Source organism: Nuphar pumila, chromosome 15 (genome assembly GCF_984573655.1).
Source record: "Nuphar pumila chromosome 15, dmNupPumi1.hap1.1, whole genome shotgun sequence".
NCBI lineage: Eukaryota > Viridiplantae > Streptophyta > Magnoliopsida > Nymphaeales > Nymphaeaceae > Nuphar > Nuphar pumila.
The window spans coordinates 50150647-50169074 of NC_143263.1; positions in this window are offsets into that span (position 1 = coordinate 50150647).

Below are 18428 nucleotides of genomic sequence, written 5' to 3' on the forward strand. Positions count from 1 at the left end.
TTGAACTAAGTAGAGCATTTAAATTGATCAGGCGAAGACAGGTCCCATCACAGTCGCCAAACCTGTTATCATCGCAAAATTTTTAACTTTTGCAAGTCAAACTGACCTTTGAAAAAGATTTTGAAAATAACTCGCCTTCGTTTTTAAAATGCGGGATAATTCCGAAGAATGGGACTCGCCTGTTGGTACGAGGTTCAACCGTTCCTGCCACCTTTAACAGGGGTAATTGAACCAAGGATCAATCTTATGCTCTGCTCTATTCAACTTATCTAAATCATATTCTAATTTCTAAATGCACAAAGAATCAGGCATGTGCTATGAATTTTCTAAAAATGCAAATTTGAAAGCATGATGTTTGCTTTGAATAACTGAAACACTTAGAATAGATATCACATGGAAAATCGTGAATTGGGATTTGAAATGTACTTCTGAGAAAAGTAAAAATCGATTTTGAGGAATCCTTGACATTTGGTGAAAATCGATTCTGAGAAACTTGGTTTCTCTGAATTCAAACTTGGAAATTGAAATTCTAACTTAGAAAATTTGAATTTGGAACTTGGGAAATACTTGAAATATCATTGGCAAATCCATATTTTGAGAAAATCGATTTTTGAATAAGACTTAGAAAAATTTTGATTTCTCTAACTTCAAACTTTGAAATTGACTGCATAACTTGGAAAATTGAGTTTATGAACTTGAGAAACACTTGAAATATTCTTTGAAATTCAATGCATTTGGGAAAATCGATTTTGCTATAAGACTTAGGAGATTTTGAGGAATTCAATTTCCTTGACTTAGAATTTGAATTGGAATTGGCAAATGCATGAAATGAATGAATATGAATTTGAGGATTTGAGAAATGCTTTTTGTATTTTTGAGAAATGCAGTGCATTTTGAAGTTAGCCTAAGAGTGTAGGCTGAATGTGGCTAATGTGAAGATCATAAATCTGAGTATCATTCATATTCTGACTATGGCCATAAATACGAACTCCACCAAGTTTATAAACTTCATAGAAGCTAGTGCATGTGTCATTCGTGTAGACCATAGTGAGTTTAAATATGCATGAATCATCATCCATCACACATTAACATTATTTAAAAAAATAAACTATATGCAATGCAACCTAAGCTAAGCAAGAAATGTAAATTCTTATTCCAAAGTTTAATTACAAATTACATCACTATTGGAATTTTAAATACAAGAAATTAAAAGAAACTAAAGTCTTCAATGTACTTGCAAAACTAGAAAACTTGTTAGTGAATATATGTTGGCTTTTCTAGATTTATCCAGCAATATCAGGAAATTACTAGATTTTGCTAGATATAAGCCTTTTCCTTGATTCCCTTAAATAAAAATGATAAAGATATGAAATCAAATTGAACAAATAATGAATATAAGATATGAAATTTCGAAATTGGGGTTAAAATGACCAAAATACCCCTAATAACAAGACTATGGCCTTGAAATTAGGGTTTTTAGAAAGATATTTGGTAGAATGCAAGTTTTGAAGTTCAAATGAAAATAAATCAAATTAAATATGCTATGACATGATTAAAAATATGAAAATTAGGTTAGGGATTTCGAAATTGAGGTCAAATGACCAAATTGCCCCTGATAGCAAGACTATGGCCTTGAAATCAGGGTTTTCTGAAATAGATTTTGGTAAAAACTTGGGTTTTATGCCCTAAATGAAATCAAATAACTATAAAATTAAACCTAAAGTATCCTAAGATGCTTATGAATATAATTAAACCCTAAAACTATATGCTTATGCACGAAAATCCAATAATATCACGAAAAATATGATTTTAACAGTGTTTTGGGATCTTTCAGGTATCCTGTTTTGCAATTTTATTAATTCAGACATCAAATGGATTCCAAAATCCATAAAAATTGGTACCTGCACTTGTTATAACCCTAGTTTTGACTTAGAATTATAAAAGTAATTTTTTGACATTAAATTAACCCGAAAATTGCATCAAACCCTAAAAATATGCTATTTTTGACCTAATTCATCAACCAGTTTCAGTCCAAGACCCGAACCAGGGGTCAATATTTCATGAAAATCTATGAAATTTTACAGAGACAAACTAGGAAGAAAAACAGAGATTTCCCAATTTACATATCGGAAAAAGCATCTCCGGTTATGGAGAAACCCTTCCGGCAATCTGAGCTAAAATATATCACTTTTAACAGGGATTAAAACGGCTACTTCAGATTGAAAATATAGACATAAATAGCAATCCTAAACATAAATCTCTGAAATTTTAGTGGTGAACAGTAGACAGAAAAATAGAAATACTCACTTTTTACAGATCATGAATCGGATCTGTAGTTTGGGATTTATGACTAACACAAGTCTGATTAGGGTTTTGGTAAACCCTAACGAGTTTTAAATTTAAAAACAGATTATCTGAAAGGGGAAAAATACTAAACAGTGATCAAAAAATCCGAAAATTTCACAGCAGACAAATCTACTCAATGTGAATCCATAGCACTTTACAGATCTAAAATCGGATATAAGATGAGAGAAATAGCATAACAGCAAGTTACCTTCTTGATTTTAACCACGATTTTAAAGCTTTAAAAACCCGATTTGATGTCTGATTTTTTTGACAGGGTTCCCGAATCTAAAACCTCTGATTTTTCTACAGTAACTCAATAACTCATGCATGCATCACATATAAACAAATCAGAAATAAACAATGAGTACTTCAATCCGAAATAACATTATCTTTACTGTTCTAAACCTAAAACACACAGAAATTTAAGAAACTTGAAAAACCATGCATTAGCTAATGTAAATCAATAAAATAAGCCATAAAACAGTAAATAAAAATTATTTCTATGCTATATAACGTAAAACAAACATGAATAAACATAAAAAATAAAATAAAATCAGGGAATCAATGGCTGAAATTCGATATCACCTTTAAAACATAGATTTAACCCATTAAAATGGTAAATCATATATTTTATTGGTTAATAATGTAAAGAATCATATTAAAATTAATTATAATGGATTAAAACCCCTGTAAATCACCCAAAACAGGGTTAGATTATCTTCTTGGATCGTTCTTGATGGTTCTTGAGGTTAAATCATGATTGATCTTCCCTGAGGAGGGGTATCCAAGCCTAGATCTAGGTTTAGAACATTAAAATTATTAAATAAAATATGAAAAAGCAAAGGAATTCATACCTTGGAGTTGCAGCAATGGAGGAAGGGCTGGAGAGGAGAGAGAAGCTCCAAGAATTGAAGGTAAGTGAATAGTAAAAATCGTCCCCCCCTATGCTCCCTTTTATAATAAAAAATTTAGGTTTAGTCTGGATTTTCAAATTACTTTTTTGCCCTTTTTAAAACCTATCCAAAGTCATTAGGGGGGGCGATTTTTTTAGAGACTCCTAATTCTAATTAACACCTAATGACACCCCTAATTAACCCTAGAGACTCCAAATGTGGTGCCACTTGGCACTTTCCACATTTGATTTTTAAAATCTTAACTAAAACCTTTAAAAACAATAGTTTGAAATCAAGTTTTTAAAAATGGATTTTCAAAATGGATTTTGACTCTTCTAAATTTCTAAAACTAACCAAGACAATAACTTGACCTAGTTTAGCCCTGACTTACTCGAATATGGCGCCACCCCGAGTGGGCCCTACTTGAGTTTTTCAAAAAGCGATTTTAAAACTTGAAATTGAAGGAGTTTTCAAAAGGATTTTCAAAGACAAACTTCAAAGTTATAATTTTTGAAATGACATAGGGTCCTAACTAGGTTAGAACTCCTCTAGATATGGTGCCAACTGAGTGGGCCCACATCGAATTTTGAAGAATTTTGAAATAAACACTGAAAATGGCTTTGAAAAGGAGTTAAAATCGACATTTGAAATTCAAGATTTTTGAAAATAGGGTCTCAAGCGAACTGAAACTCCGAGTTAGAGTCCTGAACTCTTAGGACTCTGAGATTTTAAATTTTAGAATTCAAATGTAAGAATTTTTGAAAGATTTTATCAATAAATGATGAAATAAGTCAGAAAACACAGTCAGGGTTAGACTCCTAACTCGACCAAACTCTAAAATAGAGTCCTGAACTAACTGGACTCTGTAAAATGACATAAATTTTGAAAATAATCGAAAAAGACTGAAAATGGAAGTAAAACAGACTTCAAAACATACTCCTGACTGGATTAGGACTCTGGGACAGAGTCCTGATCGGACTGAAACTTTCAAAACTTTGAGAAATTTGATGAATAGAGGAATTCAGAAGCGACACCATCTCAATGGGTCTCATCTGAGAATTGAAATCGATTGAAATTTGAATTTAACATGAATCCAGATTGTTTTCTGAGAAAATATTTCGAAATATAAAGTCCTGGGGTTGGAAAATGACAGAGTATTGAATAAAAACCCAGGTTTTGAAATTGATTTTGAAATAAAAGTTTTAAAACTCAAATCTGGATTGAATATTTTGAAAACAGGAGTGCTGGATCTCGAAAATGAGATGCAATGTGATGGAATGATATGCAGAATACATGCAATGATATGCAATGATCTGTAATGACCTATGAAATGGACAAACACTGGATGAGGGTGAAAATTTGGGGTGTTTACAGAGACGTGGCCGAATACATCTCTAAGTGTTTGACTTGCCAGCAGATTAAGATCGAGCATCAATGACCTGGCGGAGTGATGCAGCAGATGGAAATCCCACAATGGAAGTGGGAAGACATCACTATGTACTTTATCGTCGGTTTGCCAAAGACACGAAGAAAGAATGATGTGATTTGGGTGATCGTTGACCGACTCACCAAATCGGCTCATTTCCTTCCTATCCGTATTAGTCAGTCCTTAGACAGTTTGGCAGATCTCTACATTCGTGAGATTGTGAGGTTGCATGGTGTTCTGGTATCTATTATCTCCGGTCGTGATCCGAGGTTTACCTCGAGGTTTTGGGGACAACTTCAAATTGCTTTGGGTACGAATTTAAAGTTCAGCACCGCTTTTCACCCTCAGACTGACGGACAGTCTGAACGCACAATTCAGACTTTGGAGGACATGTTGCGTGCGTGCATGATGGACTGGAAGGGAGAATGGGATTCTCATACCAGTCTGGCCGAATTCGCGTACAATAATAGTTATCATGCTAGCATCGGGATGGCCCCTTACGAGGCCCTGTATGGAAAGCCCTGTTGTTCGCCTCTCTACTGGGATGAGGTTGGCGAGCGAAGGATGGAATCTCCTGTAGTGCTACAACACTACACTCAGCAGGTGCAGATGATACGAGAGTGACTCCGTACTGCACAGAGTCGGCAGAAAAGTTACGTGGATCGTTGTCGTCGAGAGCTCACCTTCTCGATAGGAGACATGGTTTTTGTTAAGATATCTCCCACAAAGAGCGTTTTTCGTTTTGGGAAAAAAGGAAAGTTAAGCCTTAGATTTGTCGGACCGTTCGAGATCCTGGAACGGATTGGTGAAGTAGCTTATTGTGTGGCTTTACCTCCTCAGTACGCTCAGATCCATAATGTTTTTAACATATTCATGCTTCGGAAATACATTCACGACCCATCACACATCATCCATTATGATGATGTAGACATTCAGAAGGATTTGTCTTTCGAGGAAAGACCAGTCGAGATCGTTGATCGTCGAGATCAAGTGCTTAGATCTAAGACGATATCTCTTGTAAAGGTGCGTTGAAAGCACCATAGAATAAAGGAATGTACTTGGGAGCCTGACTCTGCTATTAGGGAAAAATACCCTGACTTGTACTTTGATCGTTAAGTTCAATTTAATTTCGAGGACAAAATTATTTTAAGGAGGGTTGGATGTAAAAAACAGTTTAAAAAAAAATTTAAAAAGAGATCGGACCCAGGTCGGGTCCAGACCCGACCCGGATCCAACCTGTGCCCTGCCCCTCGAAAACACCTAGCTTATTCCTCCAGTCTATTTGCTTAGTTTGCTCGTTACTACCTGCTGCATAAATTATCTATGCCTAATTTAGTTCTTTCTGTCTTTGTACTCTCCTGCTAGTTTTTCGCAAAACTAACCTATTTCATAGGTACAGGTGACGATTAGGTGCATCAGGCGATAGTGCGACTGCGAGATGATTTAAGGATCCACTGTTTCTGCTCGTAGTTCTTCTCCTGGACATTTTGGTTTTTGATACGGTTTTCCCATGAGGAAACCCAAATTTTGTACAAACTTAATACTCTCTTTAAATAGAAGAAATGGTTTCCTAAGTATTATTGCAGATTGTCCATGGTAAATCTTTGTTTTCTCGCTAACGTGCCCAAGGTTGTCAAACATGTCCTTTTTCTTTTAAAAGAAATCGTTTCCGCGGATTTTAGAAATAAACTCTGTAAAGAAAAGGAATTTTCCAACTATTTCAAGGAAATTATAAGGTTCAAAACTTTGGGGCATTACACTAATAGTCGTCCTATAAAACTTTCTCGTCAACCGCAATGGCATTCTACGATCGCACAACACTCCAGTTGCACTTTTCCATTTCATCCACCCAACCTTTATCCTATGATTTACATCTCCATCAATTTCTCCATACTTTTGAATGATGGATCCCAAATATTTGAAATAATCATTCACCGGTATTTCTTGCTCACCAAGCTTCACTATACTCCCATCACTACTTCGTTGCTTACTAAACTGACATTCCATATATTCAGTCTTACTCTTACTCAACTTAAAACCTCTAGCTTCCAATGTCTGTCTCCATAATTCTAACTTAGCATTAACCCCAGCTCTAGACTCATCAATCAAAACAATATCATCTGCGGGTAACACTAATTCATCAATTTCTGTTTTGCTTATTTTCTGACTTGGTCATCTTGAGTTACAGAAGATTTATCAGAATTGACCTTTTCATTATAAACTTATTCATTCCTATGCAACAAAAAAAAATAAAACAATGTTCTATGAGCCAAATCTCATTGCAAAAAAGGATCGAGCAAAATTAAAATGGCAATCTTCTATGAGGCTAGTAATATGCTGCTATGCTTAATGCGTTAGTAATATGTCGCTAAAAGAATAAACACACAAGCATAAGTTGAGCCTTAACCCATCATCGTATGATCATACGAAGGGGCTTGGTTCCCTGCTTGCAGGCAACAGAGGCTCCCTGCCTGCAAGTTGCAGAGGCAAGGGCAGAGACACTGCGCCCTGCCTGCAAGGGTGCCAGGGGTAAGGGCTGATGATGCATAAATATCACGTTTTATTAATACATTTTCACTTCATAAATGCATCATCTATAGGTTTAAAGCATACACTTAGGTGCATAATGATGTTAGGGAGCTCTGGTTCGAATTCCATTGAAATCGGACTTAAAACGAAGGAATTATTGCATTTACAGTGTAACGGGTCAAATATCGGATCCGATTTGAGAGATTTGGATCCAGATGCCCATTTGGACTTTGGATCTGGACCAAATTACATGGATTTAACCTAGCTCCAGCCCACTTAAGTTTTGTAAAAACATTTTCTAAAAACCCTCTGCAGAAAGAGGCGCCCAGGAATTATTTTTATTTTAATCCTGTTTTTGTAAAATAACCCAAACAAGCCAAATCGTCAAAAGAGGGGGAGACGCCCAGCCATTCTTTGTCTTTGCTTTGGTTTTCGTGCCCTAGGGGCACGATTCTAGCTCCAGCCCCTTCTCAACCCTCACCTCCTTCCATCTCCATTGAAGACATGGCGAAAAGCTTGAGATCCAAGCCTTCTACCTTGTCTCCCTTTCAAATCTTTTCATTTCTTTGGCTTCCATGTTGGCTAATCTCCATGTGTGCTGTGTTTTGCAGGTGCAGCAGAGGTGGGAAACACTTTTCTCGGGTGGAAGTGTGAAACACTCCAACGAGAAGGGCCGGCTCTACCTCCATCCGGTCTTCTACGCCCCCCGATCGAGAATCGGTTCACACTTCATCTTCGGTGGATTTCCAACGTGTTGCAGCTGTAGGACATGGTACCATGGCGTATTTCCAGCATCAACGAGGTCCCGAACGATGCGAAGCCAAGCAAAGTCCGCTCTTCTTCATCCCCCCACTCTTCGGATCGCCCAAAAGGTAGGTCTTCTCACCCATTGCTTCTAGTTAAAACCTATCATGTGCGTGTGTAATGTGCTGCATTTTTCTGTATTTTTGTCAGCCTTAGTATAGCTTTTGTTCGTGCAAAGGCCAGCACATAGGATGTTTAGGAGTTTGAGTCATTTACTTGTATGTTTTTCAATCCAACATTGGGAGTTTTTAGGCATGTTTTGGGTGTGTGCGTGTGTTTGAAGTGAGATTTCTATATGTCTGTGTTTTCTCAGTTGTCTAAGTCTAATGGATGTTGTTTTAATTGAGTTTAATACATTAGGAAAAGTGTTTATGAGATTTCATGTTTTAGGCGTTTTTAGATTTTGATAAAAAGTAAGTACCGATTGTTGTTTTCCTGTTTTTAGGTAGAATGTCCAGCAGTTTGTAGCATTTTCTGTAGTTCTTTTCTTTGTTATGTTCATGTCAATTTGTTCATTATTGTTTAGGTTTTTCATAGATTTTTAAATCGTGTATGGTGTTTAGTATGAATTTCTGTTTTGTGTTTTTGGTGCTAGTCGAGTTGTAGGGTTGTGTAGAATTCGTTTTTCAGTTTTTATTTTCATGTCCAGCATAGTATTTTGTTCATTTCTTCATGTTTTTAGTTTTAATAGTTTAGTTGTATCATGTGTAAGATAGTATAATTCGGTTTTGCTTAGAATCCTTAGTTTGTAGTTTCTATGTTGCTAGCTTAATGTAGATTGCATATTAGGTTTGTTCAATTCGTGTGTTGCTTAAAATTTCTGTAGATAGTAGCTTATAGATGATTGTTATTGTGTTTGATAAGTAGTTTAGGTATGTGTTCTTTAGAATAATTATAATCTTTAATTTTCGTTTTAGCTAAATTAACATTAGTATAGAATTTCGTTTTTCTTAGTGTAGTGTTAATTCAATAGAGACTTTCCAAATTCGTGATTTCTTATGCATACCCTTAGAATAATTTATATAGATAGTAAGTTAGTCAGATTAATTTTATTTTAGCCTAGGTATGTAAATAATGTAGATTTTCGTTAAGGGCAATGTGGTCAATGTAGTAAGAGACGTTTTTGGTAGAAAACCAATCCCTCTAAAATCGTGAATTGCAATTAAGAGGAAAGCCCTAATTCCCAACAAAGTCATAAATGACTTCTCATTTTCAAAGAGGAAACCTTTGGAATTCCAAGGACTCTTTAAAAAGCATGTACACGATTTTTGGAAACCCTTGGGAATTCCAAAGGTCCTTCTAATGGTTTCCACGAGTTTGGCAAGAATTAAATGCTTTATGCTCTTTTAAATCTAGCCAAAATCATATAATGTGCTTTGGGAAGGATTCTCAAAAAGAAAGTTATTGGTTTTAATGAAAAATGGGCTGGACGGTTTTTGAAGTTGAACACTTTCCTAAGTGCAATTAATGCAATAATAAAGAGGAGAGGTTTCATACCCAATTCGTGGATAGCACTTAAGACATTTATCTTTTCCAACTCAATCATAAATGAGTTATATTTTCAAAGTTGGAAACCCTTTGGAATTCCAAAGGTCCTTCTAATTATGTCTACACGTTTTTTGGGGAAAGATTTGAAATTCTAAATATGCATTTAAAGCTAACCCAAAAACGTGTAGAGATCTTTGGGGAATGTTTTCAAAAAGATGATTAATGCTTGGAGGTTTCCAAAATGTTTACTCGATTTTGGCAAGAATTTAAATGCTATTTCTTCTTTTAAGACTAGTCAAAATCGTGTAGTGTGATTTTAGAAGGTTTTCAAAAGGAATTCAATAGTTTTTTTTGCCTATTTGGAAAAACGTGTGAATCCAATGGGTTGGACGGTTTTTGAAATTATCCTTTTCCAAAGTGAAATTAAGGCAATAAAGATGAGGAGTTGCCCCCTACCAAAATCGTGTTTCTCAAATTTATTAGCCCTATTTACTATTTTCGTTATTTGAATTAGCATTAATTAGGGTTAATTAAAATAGTAATGTAGTATTAGAATTAGATTTTAGAAAGTTGTGTGTATTTAATTAGAGTAAGTTATTGAATTAAATTAGGTTTGTAAATTCATGTAGGTATAATTAGGTAGATTCTAATTGTAGTGTATATTTAATGTAGTAATTAATTTAGATTAACCCTACCTTAGTTAGATTAGTTAATGACTCTAGGTTGGTGTGTAGTCAATGCCTTATTCAACACCGCCACCTAGACTAACCCTAGTTAAGTAAACCTAACCGACCCTTACTAGCCCTATCATTAGTTAACTAACCCTATCCTTAGGTAGTTAGTTTAACCATAGTTAAACCCTAGTTAACCTAAACCGCCCCAAGCCATAACCCTAGTCGACCCTACCTTAGTCAAACCTCTAGTTAGTCTTAACCGCCACCTACTAACACTATCCGACCCTATACAACCCAAGCTAAACCCTAGTTGAAGCCATAACCCTAGTCAATCTTAGTTAATGTATCCCAACCATAGTTAAAATTCTAACCCCCTTAGTTAGAACCCAAATGCCTTAGTCGACCAACCCTAGATACCTAATCCCAACCATGTTCTAGACCCTTAGTTAGAAACTACCTTAACCGACCCTAGTTAATTACTTACTAACCGTAGGTAGTTAGTACCATTAGTTAGTGTTTAACATAATTAGAACTAACTTTAGTGAAGTTTAATTAGTAACTAGTTTTAATTAGCTTAACCGTAGGTTAGTAATTGCTTTATTAGGTTAGAATTAACATTAGATTAATTAGTTCATTATTTAATTATGTTAGCTAGAGTATGTTAAATTTAGTTAGATGTGCTATTTAGGTTAGATAGATAATTAATTTAGTTAGTGATTTCGTAAATTTAAAATTAGATTATGTTTAACAAGTAGTTTAGTGTAGAATTAATAGTAGTTGTTTTCGTAAGTTCGAATTAATATTAGAGTAGATAGTTAATTTAGTTAGTGATATTAGATGTTATATATTAGGTTTAATTAGAGTGTATACTTATTTAGGTATCTTATTTAGAGTATTAGTGAGTTTAGGTTAGGTTATTGTGTAGATTTTATAACTTAGTTTAATTGTTATTGTTAGCTGTAGCTTAACAGTAGGTTAGGTTCAGTTAGGACTGTTTTTGTACGTAATTCATTGTCCAAGTGTCAATTATGGATTCAAAGGGATGAATAGTGCACTGAACCAAAACCCTAATTTTTACCCGATCGTGCACTAGTTAGTTCATGTGGATTTTTCGTGATTTTTCTGGATATTATTTTTCTATTCTCCACATTGGCATGTTAACTGTCTGCATACCAAATTTCAGCTCGATCCGAGTTGATTTGGTCTGGTTTTTAAGCGTATTATGAAAACAGCTTTTTCTGATTTTGAAATTTCGGGTCCAGCGATTTCCCAAATTATCCTGATTTTGAAACGCTTCGTTCTGGAGATCCGAAACGTATTTTTCACTTCTGTAAAATGTGTCAGCTTCTCGGATCTGTCTTTTACAGAATAAAAGTGATTTGACTAATTTTGGAATTCGTTGACCCCTCAAACAGTCGTTTTGCGAAAAGATGTCAGAATTCATTTTTGCCTTCTTTAGGAACAAAACAGTCTTTTAAGTAATTGTTTAATTTCGGGTAGTTTTACTGTTTTCTAGTTGTGTAATCAGTAAATTAACAGTAGTTAGAGTAATTAGAGTGCTTAGCTTAGTTAGTTTACTCAGTTAGTATAATCTTAGTTTTAGATGTTTAAATTAACTTTAATTTAATTTAGAAATAGTTTAGAAATAATGTAGATGTAATCTAGATAAATTCTTGATTTAGTTACTGACTTTGTGTTTTTATTGTGTAGGTTGTTAAGTTAGAACAGGTTCACAGGTGTAATTCAATTATAATGTGCGACTGCACTTGATGTGAAAAGACAGAAATGCCCCTGGAGACCCGCAGAAGACTTAGTCTCTGATTTTATTTTATTTTCATAGTTTAGAATGTTATTTAATGTAACTTGTAAACATTGACATAGTTATAAACTTTGTTTTTATTAATAAAGTTTTATTTTGGAATTAATTCAGAAATATCCCGTTCCCTGTGGATTCGACCCGTACTCGCCACTTCGGTGGAAAGTCGGTTTTTATATCTTTGGTTGACGATTTTCCCATGTTTTTTATTGAAAAATATTGTTTAAAAATATCAACTCCAAAAGTACAACCAAGGGCCTCACCCCTGCCTGGCAAAGAGCAGCAGAGGCAGGGAGCAAGGGCTCCCTGCTTGCCAGGACAAGGCAGGCAGGGGAGGGAGAAGGGACTCCCTGCCGAGCCTTCCACAATAGAACAAGGAGGTGCACCCCCCCCCCCGCGCTGAAAAGGAGAAAGGCAGGGGCTCCACCCCTGTCGACAACAAGAACAAGGCAAGGGGGCGACGCCCCCTGTCAACAATCAGAGGAGGCCAGGGAAGCAGAGCCCCTGCCGACAATCGAGGGACAGGGGGGACAAAGCCCCCTGTCGGGAAGGGCTTGCAGAGACAAGGGGGTGAAGCCCCCTGCCGGAAACACCAGTAGAGGCAAAGGGGTGCCCCCCTGCCGGGAAACAGCAGAAGAGGTCGGGGTCACCCCATGCCAAGAACCAGGAAGAGGGCAGGGGAGGCTTTGCCCCCTTGCTGGAAAATCATCAAGGAGGCAGGGGCAAAGCCTCTTGCTGGAAAGCATAAGAGGGAAGGGGGGGCTCGCTCCCCACCGAGAAACAAGGGGACGGAGCTTGTAAACACCCCAAATTTTCCTCATCCATTCTCAAACAACCCCCCCCCCCCCCCCCCCCCCCCCCCCGCCGCCCCATGTGAATGCCAACCCTGGTAGGTCAGTGTAGGAGTCTAACCCCAAGTTTGTGTCAGAAAACTACCATTTTACCCACTTTTATTAGGAAAATTACCATTTTACCCCTAGGTCATCTCAGACCCCAGTCAGTCAGAGTCAACCAAGCTCATTCTCAAGCTCAGAGCAGTTAGAATGTCAATCATTTCAAGCTCACATGAGCTCACAGTGAGCGAATCATACTTATTTCTGACCATTCCTGCTAAAATGGGATCATTTCATCAGAAATGAGCTCATTTCTCACCCAAATTCAAGCCAATTGTCTCTGAGTCAGTCATTCCCAGTTAATCCTAGTCCCTTGAGTCTAGCTTGAGCTCACCAGGAGTTCAAGTGCTCCAGTTTCAGTACAAAACCACTTTTAAGTGTCTATGAGTCCATTTTAACTCTTTTAGCTGGAATTGAGTTGAGTCTAGCTAGTTGAGCTAGTGTTTGAGCTTCAATTTTAGTTCATCTCAGTATTACTGATCTTTGTTCTAGCTCAAACCCAACTCTAGTTTGTAATCCACTTCACTCTAGTGACCATTTCTCTAAAAATGACAGTTTTTCTTGACAATTCAGTCTGGAAGTTCAGTCGAGTCAGTGTCTTGTCAGTCCACTTGAGTTTTGAAACCCTAAAAACCCAGCTCAATCCAGTTCATTTCAGTTCAATCCAGCTTGCACCCCAATTTTCAGTGTCACTCTAGCCCGGTAGAGCCCTAAAACCATTTCTCGAACCATTTTGCGATTTCTGTCAAAATTATCACTTTTGAACTGGTACAACCGTCAATTGGGGTCTAGCATCCAAAATTCTTCATTCAGGGTTAACATTTCGCATGGCATTTCATATCATTTCTCATCAATTTTCATCATTTTATAGCATTTCATCACATTCCATTTCATTTTCGAGATCCAGAACTCCGGTTTTATAAATTCCAATCCAGATTGAGTTTTAAAAGTTTTCATCAATCAATTTCAAACCCTAGGTTTCCAAAATTGACATTTTTACCTCCAGATTCTAAATTTGGAAATATTTTCTCGAGAAAACAATCTGAATTTCTTTCTAACTCAAATTTTCAAATTCTAAATTGGATTTGCTTCGCAACGGGGTATGAAATTTCAAATTTGGAGCTTATTTAAAAAACTGCCAAAATAGCTTGTTTCATCCAAAGAATTTTCTAAGAAATCATTTCACTCCTTTGTTTTCCAAATTTGGCTTTCAAAATAATAAGTGGGACCCACTCTAAGTGGCATCACACTGAAACCTTTTCGGGTTTTAAAATTTCTTTTTTTAGAAATTGTGCGGGCCCACTCCAAAGTGGTGCCCACTTTGAAGCTTTTTTTTTAAAACCATGTGGGCCTCACTCCAAGGTGGCATCACATGTAAAAAATATATAAAAAGAAAACTATAAAATATAAAAATTCATGATTTTCAAAGGGTCATCTTTTCCAAGAATTTTTCAAGTATTTCAAATTTTTAAAACATACATCATGATTTTACATCAAAAATTTCTCTAAGTCATAACGCATGTCTGATTCTTTGTGCATTTAAGAAATAGAACATCGATTTAAACAAGTTGAGTAAAGCAAAGATCATGGTTGATCCTTGGTTAAATTACCTCTGGTAAAGGTGCCAGGAACGGTTGAACCTCGTACTGACAGGTGAGTCCCATTCTTCGGAATTATCCTGCATTTTAAAATAGAGGCGAGTTATTTTCAAAATCTTTTTCAAAGGTCAGTTTGACTAGAAAAATAAAATTTTGCAATGATAACACCAGAGGATCACCTGTTGGTGGGGACACTTTTGGAGAAGATCTTTCATCCTCTCCCACGTCTTATGAAACATCTCTCCATCGATCTGCGAAAAGCTGGTGATGGCTTTTCAATATTGGTTCATCTTACGAATTTGCAAATATTTCTTCAGAAACTCCCTTTGCATATGTTCTCAAGTGGTAATTTGAACTGTATCGAGAGCCTTCAGCTAGTGCTTGGCTTTATCCTTGAGGGAGAAAGGAAACAACATCAACGTTAACTTGTCATCTCTGAAATTATTGATTCGCATTGTAGGGCAGATCTCAAGGAAGTCATCAAGATGATGGTATGGGTCTTCGTTGCTAAGGCCATAGAATGAGGGTAACATCTAGATGACACTGGTCTTTATCTCAAAATGGTTCGCTCCTACATCAGGTCTCGTGATGCAGGAGGCAAAAGTGTATATGTTGGGCATGAAGTACTCCTTAAGGGGAACCGATCGTTCCTTTGAAGATTCGAGTTTTTAAACTCGAGTTTTCTATTTTATTATTATTTTAAAGATTCGGGTTCTGACTCAGGTTTTTTCTTTTATATATCGTTTGAAGTTTCCAAATCCGACTCGGACATCCTATCGGATTCAACGCTCAGGTTAGAACTGATGGTTTGTTTGAAGATTCGAGTTTTCAAACTCGGGTTTTCCATTTTATCATTATTTTAAAGATCCGCCTTCCAACTCGGGTTTTCCTTTTATATATCGTTTGAAGTTCCGAGTTCCGACTGGGACTTCCTATCGGATTCAACGCTCCTGTTGGAACTGATCGTTCCTTTGAAGATTAAAGTTTTTAGTCTCGGGTTTTCCATTTTATCATTATTTTCAAGATCCAGGTTCCGACTCGGGTTTTTCCTTTTATATATTAGTTGAAGTTTCGAGTGCCGACTTGGAATTCCTATCGGATTCAACGCTCGTGTTGAAACTGATCATTTATTTGAATTTTTGAGTTTTCAAACTCGGGTTTTCCATTTTATCATTATTTTAAAGATCCGGGTTGGGACTAGGGTTTTTCCTTTTATATATCGTTTGAAGTTCCGAGTTTCAACTCGGACTTTCTATCGGATTCAACGCTCGTGTTGAAACCGATCGTTCCTTTGAAGATTCAAGTTTTTAAACTCAGGTTTTCTATTTTATCATTATTTTAAAGATCCAGGTTGTAACTCAAGTTTTTTCTTTTATATATCGTTTGAAGTTTCCAGTTCCGACTCAGACTTCCTATCAGATTCAACGCTTGAGTTGGAACTGATCGTTCCTTTGAAGATTCAAGGTTTTAAACTCGGGTTTTCCATTTTATCATTATTTTAAAGATCTGGGTTTCAACTCGGGTTTTCCTTTTATATATCGTTTGAAATTCTGAGTTCCGACTGGGACTTCTTATCGGATTCAACGCTCGTGTTGGAACCGATCGTTCTTTTGAAGATTCAAGTTTTTAAACTCGGGTTTTCCATTTTATCATTATTTTAAAGATCCAGGTTCCGACTCGGGTTTTTCCTTTTATATATCATTTGAAGTTCCAAGTTCCGACTCAGAATTCCTATCTGATTCAACACTCGTGTTAGAACTGATCATTTATTTAAATTTTTTAGTTTTCAAAATCGGGTTTTCCATTTTATCATTATTTTAAAGATCCGGGTTCCGACTAGGATTTTTCCTTTTATATATCGTTTGAAGTTCCGAGTTTCTACTCGGTCTTCCAATCGGATTCAACGCTCGTGTTGGAACCGATCGTTTCTTTTAAGATTCGAGTTTTCAAACTCGGGTATTTATCATTATTTTAAAGATCCGGGTTCCGACTCGGGTTTTTTCTTTTATATATCGTTTGAAGTTCCGAGTTCTGCATCAGATTTCCTATCGGATTCAACGCTCATGTTGGAACCGATCGTTCCTTTGAAGATTCTAGTTTTCAAACTCGGGTTTTCCATTTTATCATTATTTTAAAGATCCGAGGTCCGACTCGTTGTTTTCCTTTTATATATCGTTTGAAGTTCCGAGTTCCGACTAAGACTTCCTATCAGATTCAACGCTCATGTTGGAACCGATCGTTACTTTGAAAATTTGAGTTTTTAAACTAGGGTTTTCTATTTGATCATTATTTTAAAGATCCGGGTTCCGACTTGTGGTTTTCCTTTTATATATCGTTTGAAGTTTCGAGTTCCGACTCGGACTTCCTACCGGATTCAATGCGCGTGTTGGAACCGATCGTTCTTTCGAAAATTTCAGTTTTCAAACTCGGGTTTTCCATTTTATCATTATTTTAAAGATCCGGGTTCCGACTTAGGTTTTTCTTTTTATATATCGTTTGAAGGTCTGAGTTCCGACTCGGACTTCCTATCGGATTCAACACTCTTGTTAGAACCGATCTTTCCTTTGAAGATTCGAGTTTTCAAACCCGGGTTTTCCATTTTATCATTATTTTAGAGATCCAGGTTCCGACTCGGGTTTTTTCTTTTATATATTGTTTGAGGTTTCGAGTTCCGACTTTCTATCGGATTCAACGCTCGTGTTGGAACCGATCGTTCCTTTGAAGATTCGAGTTTTTAAACTCGGGTTTTCCATTTTATCATTATTTTAAAGATCCGGGTTCCGACTCGGGTTTTTCCTTTTATATATCGTTTGAAGTTTCGAGTTCCGACTCGGACTTCCTATCGGATTCAACGCTCATGTTGGAACCGATCGTTCCTTTGAAGATTCAAGTTTTTAAACTCAGGTTTTTCCATTTTATCATTATTTTAAAGATCCGGGTTCCGACTCAGGTTTTTTATTTTATATATCATTTGAAGTTTTCAGTTTCGACTCAGACTTCCTGTCGGATTCAACGATCGTGTTGGAACTGATCGTTCTTTTGAAGTTTCGAGTTTTCAAACTCGGGTTTTCCATTTTATCATTATTTTAAAGATCTAGGTTCCAACTCGGGTTTTTCTTTTATATATCGTTTGAAGTTCCGAGTTCCGACTGAGACTTCCTATCGGATTCAACGCTCGTGTTGGAACCGATCGTTCCTTTGAAGATTCGTGTTTTTAAACTCAGGTTTTCCATTTTATCATTATTTTAAGGATCCAGGTTCGGACTCGGGTTTTTCCTTTTATATATTATTTGAAGTTCCGAGTTCCGACTTGGACTTCCTATCGGATTCAACGCTCGTGTTGGAACTGATCGTTCTTTTGATTTTTCGAGTTTTCAAACTCGGGTTTTCCATTTTATCATTATTTTAAAGATCCGGGTTGCGACTCGGGTTTTTCTTTTTATATATCGTTTGAAGTTCCGAGTTTCGACTCGAACTTCCTATCGGATTCAACGCTCGTGTTGGAACCGATCGTTCCTTTGAAGATTCGAGTTTTCAAACTCGGGTTTTTATAATTATTTTCAAGATCCGGGTTCCGACTCGGGTTTTTTTTCCTTTTATATATCGTTTGAAGTTCCGAGTTCTGACTCAGATTTCCTATCGGATTCAACGCTAATGTTGGAACCAATCGTTCCTTTGAAGATTCGAGTTTTCAAACTCAGGTTTTTCATTTTATCATTATTTTAAAGATCCGGGTTCGTGTAAACACCCCAAATTTTCACTCACCTCCCGACATTTCCACCCAGCATCATCATTCACCTCCCCGAAAATCGCCGAAGGGTAAAATGGTCATTTTCTGAGCTCGGACCTTACAGAAGTCTAAATTTCATCTGCAACTCTCAAAATTTCTCTAAATTTAGCTCAGATGTTCAAAATTCTACTCCTTACAGGAGACGAGAATCTCCAAAGCCTGGTTTAGGAT